Consider the following 9,968-nt stretch of genomic DNA (forward strand, 5'->3'; position numbering starts at 1 on the left):
TAAAACACCCACTGAGAGAGAGGGAGCGAGGGAGAGGCGGCGGCCATTCAGGACCCGGCGGGGCGAAGAGGAGCAGAAAGCAGTTGACAATACTGTACAATGCTGCTCTGCACCATTAAGTGTGATGGAGGGTCGGGTGGGGGGGTGGGGGTGGGGGCGAGGGGGCTTTCAGCCCATATGGCCGCCGCGCCTCACAGGATGCTCCTCGCGCTGCGGCCGCATGCTCGGCAGCTGGACACGGGACGGCGGCCGTGTCGGCCCCCGGCCAGGGCGGCAGCGTCGCCCCGGAAACGGCGAGCGGGGAATCTGGGAAGTGCTCAAGAGATTAGAGGGAGGAAGTACTTCTGCTGGAGTGTGTTGGAATCAGAGTCACGGAAATACTGAGGGTAAAAAAAACAAAAAAAACTCCTAAAGACGGATTGTTAAATAAGAAAACTTTCTACACACAACCGAAGTGAAATTAAAACATTAAACAACTTTATTTACATTTGATTTGTGGTGTGTGTGTGTGTGTGTGTGTGTGTGTGTGTGTGTGTGTGTGTGTGTGTGTGTGTGTGTGTGTGTGTGTGTGTGTGTGTGTGTGTGTGTGTGTGTGTGTAAGGGAATGGCTGTCGTTGGCTGAGTTTCACTGTTTTTATTTCATTTTCCTACTTTGTGTATTTTCTTGTACAAAAAGTTCTCCAGTACATAAATAAAGTTTGATTGATTGATTGATTGATTGATTGATTGATTGATTGATTGATTGATTGATCTTCTAATGGCCACAACCTTCCTCTTTCTATCTTTCTTCTCTCCACAACATTTTACTGTCCAAAGTCATTTCTTTCATATTTCCAGGGAACATTAAAATGCTTCTAAACACGCGCTGCAGTACGTCCAACCCACCGCCCTGTAACCACTCACGCCTCTGGAGCGGCGACAAAGAGCTGTCAGGGTGACGGATCATCAAGCTGCCGCCTGAAACTCAAACAAGAGGCCTATTTTAACGCCGTCCGTCCCCAAACACACCCTGAAAGAAGGGACATCCAGGCCGAGTGACCGCAGGAGAACAGAGGCCGCGGCAGCAGAGGAATCCTAACAAGTGTTTACCCTCTCCGTTGCCAAGCTGTGGGGCAATAACCCGCCGTGGCGAAAGGCGGAGGCTGATCCGGGAAGAAAGGGCCTCAGGCTGCCGGGGTCAGGGGTCACTAACTCTGCCTTTGTCTCCGACGGGGTGAGCACACTCCAGCTTTTCTCCAGCTTTTCAACCCGCCGCGGTGGGGGAGGACGGACGGGCCTGGAAACACTGGGTCAGGACCGGGGGCTTTACGGTCGCCGCTGAAGAAAGATTGGGACCCCAGAGGTTAAATGAAGAGCGAAAGGGCCCTTCTGTCCAATTACCGAGGGACAAATGCTCTCCGTGACCCGGCGGGGTCAGAGTTCAGCGGAGCACATTGGCGGCGGCACACTCTGGGGTTTTGTGGACCAGATGAGATGAACCTCCGCCGTGTTTATCTAAGTGACACCCGGCCAATAGGAGGAGTATAAATAATTAGGGGGCTTGTGTGCCGCCACTTACAATCAATTTATAGGCCGACGCAGGAAGCGACCGATCGAGGCCCCGGGGACAACGGCGAGAAGAGAAGAAGAAGAACAATCGTTTTCGCATATTTGAATGAGAAAAGTTAACAATGGGAGAACACGGACATTCCAGTGGACAGACGACCAAGTTGGATTGTTATTAAGGTGACTGTCAAAATAAAAGTACCAAGTCCCAGGAGGATATGGAGTCATGACACATTGTTCTGATTGGCTCTACTGAGCATGTGCAGAACAACTGTTAACTACAGCCGTGGTGCGTAGGCCCAGTGGAGTTTTCAAACTGTTGCGTTTAACACCGTTTCTCCGACGACGGAGTCGGGGCGTTTTTAAAAAGTTGCATTTCCCCCCCGTATCCATGGAGACAGAAGGTTTTCGAAAAGTTGATTTTTGCCTCTTTTACTCAAGAGTCAAAGCATTTTTGAAAAGATGCACTTCGAAGAGTTCCCCCTTGGGGATCTGAGCGTTTCCAAAAAGTTGCATTTTCCCCAGTTTCCATGGAGACAAAATGTTTTTGAAAAGTTGCATTTTACTCCGTTTAGTCGGGGGGGGGGAGCATTTTCACATAGCTGTGTCGTGTCACACACACACACACACACACACACACACACACACACACACACACACACACACACACACACGCACACACACCCATTTCCATGAAGGTGGACCGTTTTCGAAAGGTTGCATTCCGTTAAAATGACGAGTTGGAGCATTTTGGAAAAGCTCCACCTCCTGAGCCATTTTGTAAAAGTTGCGTTTTCCCCTATTTCCATGGAGATGGAATGTTTTTGAAAAGTTGCGTTTTTCCCCATTTACCCGGAGTTGAAGCGTTTTGAAATAGTTGCGTTTCCCCAGTTCATACGAAAACGGAGTTAGACTATTTTTGAGAAGTTCTACCTTGGGCGTGTTTTCAATTTATACGACGACGGATTTGGAACATTTTCAAAAAGTTGCATCCCCCCCCTCTATTTCCATGGAGACAGAATGTTTTCAAACGATAGCATTTTACTCGGTTTAGTTCCAGCTCTGGGGCCGTTTTCATAAAGTTGCACTTACAGGGCCTCCGGGCACCGTTGTCGTGGTAACGGGCGCCTAAAAACTCTACGTACGCTTTGCGTTTTCACTTGAAAACATTGCCTGAAGCTCTTTTTTAAATTCCTGGATACAATCAAGGGAATTAACGATGATTCACGTTTCTTTTATCGACAAAATAAAATGGAATTATATTAAACTGCCAATAAACAGAAATACGATGTGATTATTGTTACACCATCAGTTTTATTTTCTCGGGACCAAAACAGTGTCAAGTCTTATCTCAGGAAATAAACCTCCCAGCTCCAGCCGGTACTTTGGTTAATCACTCGCCATCCGAGTGTCCGGCGGCGGCGGCGGCGGCGGCGGCGGCGTTAAGACCTGCCGACACAAAGGCCCAGCGGAGCGGCGCGGTGAGAGCGGCCCACATCCGGACACCCGCCGGATTAGAGTCCCAGAGCTCCTGGACCTCCGGGATTAAAGTCACTAAATTTAATCATCTACACTTGTTAAGTTAACAAGCGCGGCGCAATCAGGTCCGGCTCCTGCCTCGTCGTGAAACGCAAAGAAAGTCAAATGTGTATTCGGAGAAATCCAACCTGAAGAGGTTTTTTTTATTCTTCTTGTTTTCTGGTTGAGAATCGAAATAAAACCTTTAAAAGTGGAATTAATTCTATTTGGGTTGAAGATGGAAAGAATCACATTTCCCATAAGACTGAAACAAAACGTGTTCTTGAGAAGCTGGATCAGGTTAAACCATCTTATATATCGTGGTAAAAGGGTATGGCTCTTCTCTCAGGTTTACTTCATGTTTCAAGTTTTTAATATCACAAAAGTGCGCCCATGTTTCCCTGTTCTCAGGAGTGTCGTTATTCAGTTGTGAGGTTTTAGTTTGTTTATCCTAACATGGTGGAATCATTCACCTCTGGACTATTTATTTCAGGTTTGGATGTTTTGTGGAGCTTCAACCGTAGTGAACAGATTGAATGGAGAATTTTGTGAATCCTGCAAAAGAACAAAACAACAAAACAAAACAAAAAAGTCTTTTTATACTTTCTAAAAGTTCACCAGTACTTGGACAAACTACAGAAACTGAGGAAAATCCATCAAAGAGTGAGAGAAGCAGAGCGAGAAAGCTTTAAATCTCTTCCTCCACCACAATCCATTTAGCATGGCTTTGCCACACTCCACCGGGGGGTCGTCCGAAGAGTGGGCGGGGCTTAAGACCAGGCGTGGCACCATGACCCCCCCCCCCGCCTCCTCTCTGCAGGTATCCTCCATCCCTCATGAGCCAGCATAAGCCTGTTGGACACAGCGGAGCGCTGAAGGCCTTACCGGCCCTTAGAAAGAGCAGGATGACCTTTAATCAGGGATCAGGGGTCCGAGCTGCAGCTGGAGGCCGCCGGTGGGGAGGTGGGGGGGGGGGGGCCGGAGGCCTCGGGTCGCTCTCCCAGCTGGCCGTCCACCGCCAGCCACCGCAGAGGCGACCCGAGGCAGGATGAAGCGCTCAGCGCAGGCATGAGGTGAACATTTATGGCGGAGTGAGGTCTTCATTCTACCACCGTCCCTCTGACCCGACGCTCACATTCACACTCTCGCTTCAGGCTCTTCGCACCAGAAGCAAATGTTCTGGCGACGCTAAAGTTTCAGCTTTCACGACGGTCGGACGACTTCAGAGGCTGAAAACTTCCCTGCGTCGGGGTGAAAGTATTTGGCAGATGATCAGCTTCACTATGTGTTCGCTTCTTGATCTCAGTACCTCCGCCAGGGAAACCGAGAAGGTTATGACTTCCTCTGCGTGTCTTTATTTATTTATTGGTTTGTTTGTATGCACGTATGTACAACAATCAATTTTTAGACTGAGAGAGGCCCCCTAGTGGTGAAACATTAGAGTTCTTTTAAACAGCTAGTGAATAGAGAGCACTTTTAGAAGTTTCATTAGTCCCTTTTAGAAGATGAATGTGTTTTGGGGCCGGTTTACTAGAAATGACAGTTGGGAAAAACAAAAGGTATATCAGGTATATTTTAAAACAACACAGCCTCAACAAAAGAAGTGCAAAATAAACGGCTTTTTTTAAGCTCTTTGATTTTCAGTCATTTATAAATATGAGCCTAACGAAACATTTCTAAACATTAACAAAACACATTTCTGTGTACATTTAACAACAACTATGATGGAGAAAGTTGAGCCCGACCTGCAGCTTTTCAGACAAATTTCTCCTTTCAAAAGAGTAAATTAGAAGAGATGTGACAAAGTTAATAATCAGAGACTCACCGCTTGTCGTCTTCATCTCAACATCTGGCAGAAACAAACCAGAACAGTTTGGTGAATCACCAAGCAGGTCTGGATGGGAGATTTAAAAAAGCGCCTGAAGTCTCGGAGAGGAAATAACACTGGTTGCTTTAGGCCCCGTTCACACGACACCGGTGGTCTGATCCACTGTTTCCACTGTTTTTATCCCGGCTTCCAGAGTGGAAAGATTCTTTCATGGTTGCTATTCCCTCCTGCAGAGACTGATGGAGGCTATGAGCGCTCTTAGTGCGCATGCTCATCCACTTGTAAACAAACATGGCGGTCAAACCGTAGTGGTTTGACTCGTGGTCCATATTCTAGTTTTATCCTCCAGATCAGTACTTTAATAGTTGAGACTCTCCCCTGATAGCATCCGATTCATCATCAGTCCATACGAATGTCAGGTTCTCTCCATTTTCTTCACGTTTATAGCTTATTGTTCTCTGCACACGTCTGTGCGGTTTAATTACAAAAACAAGCAACAGCGCCCTCCAGTGGCCCGGCATACTAACTACATCATGGTCAGTGTGTCAGCTGCTGCAATATAAACACACTCCCCTTTTTTTTTTTTTTCACCAGATAAGGTGTTGTCACGTGAAACGTTGTTGGGTAAACGGAGCCTTAATTTCATGTCAGTCACTCTGGTGTTAATCACTAATTTGTGAAACCTGTTACTATGGAAATGGACAGTCCAAATTCTAGTTATAGATGCGATTCACCCCTGAAAACACCTCATTGTCGGGTACTCTTGATTGTGTTTCTAGTGTATTGTTCTCTACACACGCTATGTGTGGTTTCATTACAGAAACAAGCAACATCGCCCCCTCGTGGCCTGGCATGTGCCGTGTAAACGCGAGACTTTTCTATAACGGACGAGGCACTGGCTTTTGAAAAGTGATCGAGTCCCGGACGGTCTGGATATGAAAAGCCCCTGAAGCTGTATTGGCAGTCTGGTTTTGTATTCCTCAACAAGCATTAAAGTGTAAATCAAAAAAAGACACAACTTTCACTTTGTCGTCTCTGAGCCACACGAGACCAAACCGCCGCCCGGCACATAAACACACATAAACACTGACAGGCGACATGGAAGACATGCTTCGACACTCTCTCCTGGATCTTGAGGATTAACCCCTTCACCCCCCACCCCACCATCCCCTCTCGCCCCATTATCATTCTTGATCCCCCGCCCCGTTACTCCACCCTCCCACATGCACCACCAGCAAGGCTTGCCTCCTTTTCTTTCGGCCACTCTCGGGGAGGAGGAGGAGGAGGAGGAGGAGGATGAAGAGACGGGGGCTTTCACCGGGAACAATCTGCCGGGGGAGACGAAGAATGAGCGGGCACTCAATTAAGAGCTGCCCATTGAGCCGGCGGAGTGAGCCTGAATGTGGGCCCCTCCAAAGGAATGGAGTCCCATGAATAGATTGTGGGCCTTCATGAAATATTAAAGAGCGGACGGATTTCCCACAATATTTGTACACCTCCCTTTGTGGAGATTTCTCCCTCCATTGAGCCCGAAACTGTTAACACATCCGCTGCGAAGCGCGGCCCGCGGCGCTGCGCTGCGCTGCGCCGGGGAGCGCCGAGCCTCCCCGCCCTCTCCGCTCGCCGTCTCGCCCTCCATTCCCGGAGTTTCGCCAGAGGATCACTGCACGTTAATGGCCGCCTGTCGCCGCCAGCGCTGGGTTTTCTTTTTCCTCATGGCGAGCGTTTTTCCCGAGCGTTGACTGGTGACCCCCCCCCGTCCCCATCCGAGAGACGGGATATTCTGCAGCGAGTCAACGCTGGCTGTCGGTGCCAAAAACTAAAATCCTATAAAACTCGTTCACACAGGAACATTTTGAAAACGATGGGTTAGCCCGATGTAGTTTTCATGTTTGGCCACTAGTGGGTGCTGTTGTTTGTTTTTGTAATGAAACCACACACACATGCAGCAGAGAACAAAACGTTATAAACATTAACAACGGGAGACAACCGACATCTTTAGTGGACAGACGACCAAGTTGGATTGTTATTAAGGTGACTGTCAAAATAAAAGTCCAAGGACGATATGGACTGGGAGTCATGACATCACGGAGGAAACGTTCTTATTGTCGTCTACTGAGCATGTGCAGAAGATCTAGTTACTACGGCCGTGGTGCAGATGACCAGTTGCAGCATTTTCAAAAAGTTTTGAGTGTCTCCGTCCAGCATTGTCGTGTAAACGGGGCGTAAAGCGCTTTACTGCTGCGATTCTCCTCTGCTGAGGATCAGATCTGAAATATGTAAAAGCTAAAAGAGCTTTGTTTCAAACATTATTCTTTCTACGTCTCCGAGGACGTGATGAAATCATCGGCGAATGTTTATCTGTTTGTCTGGGAGCCGGATTACGTCAGAACTGCTGCACGGATTTTATCAGAATTTGCACAACCGATAGAAAAGAGGCCTTAGAAGATTCCATTTGATTTTGGAGGTGATCCGGATTCTGAATTCCGGATTCTGGATTCTGGATTTAATTTTATTCACATGACAGATTTTTACCAAATTTGGTTGAACGTCAGAAATCTGTGATTGCTCTTATTGTGGTTGTTTATCAAGACATGATTTATTTTTGTTTGTGCGAGTAGAGTCTCTCTCTCTCTCTCTCTCTCTCTCTCTCTCTCTCGCTCTCTCTCTCTCTCGGTCTCTCTCTCTCTCTCCATATGTTGGGGTCTGGAGTCCAGGCTGCAGCACATGGGGGCCAGTTGTTGTTGGAGTCCTGGGGGTCGTTAGGAGAGGAGGGGTAGTTGTTGGTGTCCTGGGGGCGGGGCGGCGGGGGTGGGGGTGTGTGTGTGTGTGTGGGTGGGTGGGGGGGGGGGGGTATCAGGAGGACGGGAGCTGAGCGTCACCCAGCAGGAGAGTCGAGGCCTTTTCTAAAGACAGATCAACTTTTCTCACCACCAGCTCGCGTCGCTCCCTGTCTTCTCCTCCTTTACATGGCAGGTCGATACACTGGCTGAAATGTGACTTTCTTGTATGAACCCCACCCCAACCCCCCACCCTTCACCATCACCATCACCCCCACCCACCCACCCACCACCACCCCCACTCCTCTCACTCACCTATTGAATCGAGCCACGCCGCTTTGTTTCTCAGTCATCTCGTCCACATCAAAGTCACTCATGAGAAGATGGTGGAATGGAGGAAAGGGGCCACGGACAAGAGAAATCTCTTCACACAATGCTTCTCATTTGAATTGACCCCCCCCACCCCCCCCTGCACCACACCATATACTGCAGATCAGCATTCTGCATGGTGCCCCTGATGAAGTGTTGTTTTTTGTGGCGTCCTCGCATGAATTCCAAACACCCCGGGGACACATTTTCCTCTTTTTGTCTCCGACTTCAAAGTTATCTGGAATGAAACGTGTTGGAACGAAGGAGCCGGGAGGTCGCCGGGTCCAACGCCGCGGCGCGTTGTTTACCGACACGCCAAAGAGCCTCTGAACTATAAAGTCGCCACACAAAACGTTCTCCGGGGGCTGGATCTGTGGAAACTGTTAAAGCAGGAGCCGCTTGTTGTGATGTTCTGTGACGGGTTCTACCTCCCACAGTTCATCCTCGTGAAATGGATCATCCATGTTTCTGCGTCGTGAGGTCGCAGCTTCAGGGCAACGACGGCATAAACTCTTCAAATACACACTGCTCCAAAAAAATAAAGGGAACATCTGAATAACACATCCTAGATCTCAATGAATGAAATATTGCAGTTGAGAGTCTTTATTCAATAAATAGTAGAGCGCGCTGACAACGAAATAACATAAAGATGGTCAATGTAAATCAGAATAATTATCCCTTGGAGGTCTGGATTTGGAATCCTATCAAAATAAAAGTGGAGAATCACATTGCAGGCTGAACCAACGTCAGTTAAAATTCCTCCAGACAAGTTAACATGAGGCTCAGTAGAGTGTGTGTGTGTGTGTGTGTGTGTGTGTGTGTGTGTGTGTGTGTGTGTGTGTGTGTGTGTGTGTGTGTGTGTGTGTGTGTGTGCGTGTGTGTGTGTGTGTGTGTGCGTGTATGTGGCCTCCACCTGCCTGTAGGACCTCCCTACAACACCTGGGCATGCTTCTGATGAGGGGGTGGATGTTCTTATGAGGGACGTTCTCCTGAGGGACGTTCTCCTGAGGGATGGCCTCCTGAGGGATGTTCCCCTGAGGGACGTTCTTCTGAGGGACGTTCTCCTGAGGGACGTTCTCCTGAGGGATGTTCCCCTGAGGGATGTTCCCCTGAGGGACGTTCTTTTGAGGGACGTTCTCCTGAGGGATGTTCTCCTGAGGGATGGCCTCCTGAGGGACGTTCTCCTGAGGGATGTTCCCCTGAGGGATGTTCCCCTGAGGGACGTTCTTTTGAGGGACGTTCTCCTGAGGGATGTTCTCCTGAGGGATGGCCTCCTGAGGGACGTTCTCCTGAGGGATGGCCTCCTGAGGGATGTTCTCCTGAGGGATGGCCTCCTGAGGGACGTTCTCCTGAGGGATGGCCTCCTGAGGGACGTTCTCCTGAGGGATGTTCTTCTGAGGGACGTTCTCCTGAGGGACGTTCTCCTGAGGGACGTTCTCCTGAGGGACGTTCTCCTGAGGGATGGCCTCCTGAGGGACGTTCTCCTGAGGGACGTTCTCCTGAGGGATGTCCTTCTGAGGGACGTTCTCCTGAGGGACGTTCTCCCAGACTTGGATCAAAGCATCAGTCAACTCCTGGACCGTCTGTGGTCCACGTGTGGTTGGTGGATGGAACCAGACAGTTGGGTTGAGGTCTGGGGAACCGGCAGGCCAGTCCGGAGCATCAAGACCTTCATCATGGAAGAACTGGAATTTAGCAGGTGAGGAAATGATATGAGTACTAGTAAATTAAACTAAAAACAAGCAGTAAGAAAGAAGTCTGAATTCATCATTTCAATGCAGAAAATAAAGTCATACATCCTTATTTGTTTTGTACGAATATGAAAGCGACAGCAGAGTTTTGTGATTTTCATGCTTCATATTTTACAGGATGAAGTCAGAAGACATTTTGTTTTTGTAAATTGTTTATTATAAAAATAAATAAAGTCA

Source organism: Lipophrys pholis (assembly GCF_963383615.2).
Source record: "Lipophrys pholis genome assembly, chromosome: 8".
Classification (NCBI taxonomy): domain Eukaryota; kingdom Metazoa; phylum Chordata; class Actinopteri; order Blenniiformes; family Blenniidae; genus Lipophrys; species Lipophrys pholis.